Below are 3,055 nucleotides of genomic sequence, written 5' to 3'. Positions count from 1 at the left end.
TTGCTGGGTGGGGGGAGTTTTGGTGACAACTACCTCTGATTTATAGCATTTTAGGGCATGGGATTCTACACTCACAATCTTAAACGGATCTCCAGTAATCAACAGGGAACTGTTGTTCCAACACAGTTGGATTGTTCCAACACCTCAACCACTGCAACTTCTCAAATTGCCTCTCGCCACATAAGAAATTAACAATTGCTCCTTTGCAGTAGGATGCAGGTTTATACACAGAACTCGATGAAAATAAAGCATCCCCTCCCCCCCCCGATACAATTAATTTCAAAATAAGGAGGAGCAAAAAGCCTGTTGTTTTTTAAGGTGTTACAAAAGCTTGTGTGGTGTACATCTTTGAATAGTTTACTGGGTAAAGGTAATTTTAAATCCTCTCCTAATGGCCTTGCTGTTGTTTTGAGTCCTGGGGCTGCTTAATGAGCTTTCAAAACTAAAGCTTTTGCTTTACTCCCCCCCCCGCCCCTCTTTCATAAAAGGCTTACAGTTCAAGCTTAACTGTAAATAGATCAGGAATTCATGAATGCAAAATGAACCAAGGCCAGGACTGAAAACATTTCCCACTGCTTACAAACATTTGCAGCCTTCATTGACTGCGTGCCATATATCATTACAATGATGTTCTTCATTGGCTGGGTGATAATTATTCATTTGGTATCTTTTTCATGCGATTCTGAACTCTGTCTGAAGTAACAGTTGGGGAGTCTCAAAGGCAGTGCTTTTCTCTGGGGGGGATGCAGGGGTACGCATACCCCTAAACATTTAATGAAGCTTTGTACTTTTGTCCATTTACTGTATTTATTTTCCCCAATTTGAACTGTAAAATGGTGATTTTCTCGAGTCAAAATGAGAGTACCCCTAAACATGTTTTTATATATATATAGAAAAAAGCACTGCTTAAAGGCAAAGGACCCTTTGTACCCTAACTCTGAATTCTCTGCATTGATTTAAAAGAACTACTGTCTCCCTTGAGCAGGCATCCCCCAACTTCGGCCCTCCAGATGTTTTGGACTACAAATCCCATCATCCCTGACCACTGGTCCTGTTAGATAGGGATCATGGGAGTTGTAGGCCAAAGCATCTGGAGGGCCACAGTTTGGAGATGCCTGCTCTTGAGTATCTTGATCTTATGCTTCTTGTTTTCTTGAGGGTGTTTACTATGACCTCAAGCACAACAGAGCCCTATGTATGAGACCACTGTTCTTCAATCGTAATCCCTTGGACAATGTCTAAGAAGGAACTGTTGACTTGGAAGATGAGTTGCATAATTTGGGGGCTCAGGACCAAACTCCAGTGCAGTGGGAGCCAATCAGTGGTGCCAGATGATTCTAGGGAGCTGGGCTTAGGTGTGGACTGGAGGGAAAACCACTTCCTCCTGGTGCTCTGCTTGTTTTAAAATAATTTAGGAGAATGGCCCAGGATTTTGTATCACTGGGGCATCAGCTTTTCTGGAGTAGAGGCCACTTTGTCAGAGACTGTTTACTGAATTTGTATCTCGCTCTTTGACATGCCATTGTTATTTTCAGTCTTTCGATGGTCACAGAAACAGGGCATGGCAACAGAAGCAACTGCACTGTGCCAGATAATCTCTTAAAATAACTCTGAGTAATAGCTACTTCCAAGAATAAGCAGGTTGTTGCAAACAAACCTTGCTGGAAAAGGAGAGAGTGGCAGATCTAGCCAACTTATTTGCAAATCTTCTCTTGAATTTGCTTTTCAGAATTGCAAATATAGCCCCGCCCCAGAGACATCTGTCATTTGTATTTAGCCCCGCTCTGTTTCACACCCCCATGGAACCAGGAAGTTATCCTAAAAAGAAAGTAAAGTTGAAGTAGGAAGAGATAATTCAAGAATCAGGGCAATACTAAAGATTTTTGCAAGATGACAGAATTTAACAGATAAAAACAGTGCACCAAGAGAAATCGACTCCAACAGAAGAGGTTGGCTGCTTGGATTGTTAGAAGCATTTGTGATGGATGATGAATGGGCCAAACTCGTTGTGTTCCTGCTTGCAGATGCAAAACTTCTAGAATGTGGAGAAACATTGTGGAGTCCCTGACTCACACCAAGTCGATGCCACATAACTCCATGTCCAGGGAGGAGTGCTGGAAGAGGACCTTGGGGCACTGGAAGCACTTCCTGCCAATGGTGATCACCTGCCTGTCAGGCAGCTCATAGCTCTTCTCCAGGGAGGACGACAAGGAGGCTGTGACCATCATCTGCTTGAAGTCCAGGCCCCCTTGATGTCCTGCCGTCTCAGTCATGGTAGTGAAGCTATAGCCCCACTTGATCAGGATATTCATGATGTGCCCAGTCAGGATGCAACTGGCCAGGTCAAGGCACAGGATGGCATGTGTCAAAGTGTACCTTTTGTAGATGAGTACCATGTGGAGCACCTACATAACTGATAGTGCAGCCAGAGGTGTGCAGCAACAGCACAGCCTGGATGACCACTTACATGGCCAGCATGTTGAAGGTCTCAAACATGATCTGCATCATCTTCTCCCAGTTGGCCTTCAGGTTCAGGAGGGCTTCGGTTAGCAAGACCGGGTATTCCTTGGCAGCCACCCACAACTCGTAAGAGGTGGGGTGATGATCTCCCTGCCATATGACTTGATGATGCCATGTTCAATGGGGTACTTTAGGGTGAGGAAATCCGTCTTCTTCTGTGCCTTGTTCCCCATGTAACTGTCCTTCTGGCTCATCCCCACAATGATCCTCTGGTGCCTGAGCCATCTCATAATGGTGGAGAAGACTGCCTGGGAATTGTCATCTTCCACAAATCTCATTTTGCACATTCCATAGCCATTGTCCATGATCAGAGTGGCAACCTTGCCACCAGCCATTTTTAATTGATTTCAAGTTCAACCAGTGCATGCCTTCAATGGCCAGGGAGCAGCTAAGCATGAATGGGGCCCAAATCAAATACTTTTGATATCTGAGAAGGAAAACTTGATTCAGGAATTATAACGCAACAGAAGGGGTTGTAAATGTAGTTAAATGTAGAAGTAAATACAGCAGATTTGAAGAGTGTAACAATTAAAAG

At 44.2% G+C, this 3,055-nt stretch overlaps 1 pseudogene; it reads right to left on the bottom strand.

Annotated features, from left to right (window-relative positions):
• Window positions 1-2,069: 2,069 nt before the first annotated feature.
• LOC118083536 (actin, cytoplasmic type 5-like) lies at window positions 2,070-2,855 on the bottom strand (annotated as a pseudogene).
• Between the last annotated feature and the right edge of the window lie 200 nt (window positions 2,856-3,055).

Source organism: Zootoca vivipara, chromosome Z1, assembly GCF_965207765.1.
Source record: "Zootoca vivipara chromosome Z1, rZooViv2.hap1.1, whole genome shotgun sequence".
NCBI classification, from domain to species: domain Eukaryota; kingdom Metazoa; phylum Chordata; class Lepidosauria; order Squamata; family Lacertidae; genus Zootoca; species Zootoca vivipara.
Note: the sequence above shows the minus strand (reverse complement) of the source record. Positions and strands in the feature narration are given on the sequence as shown.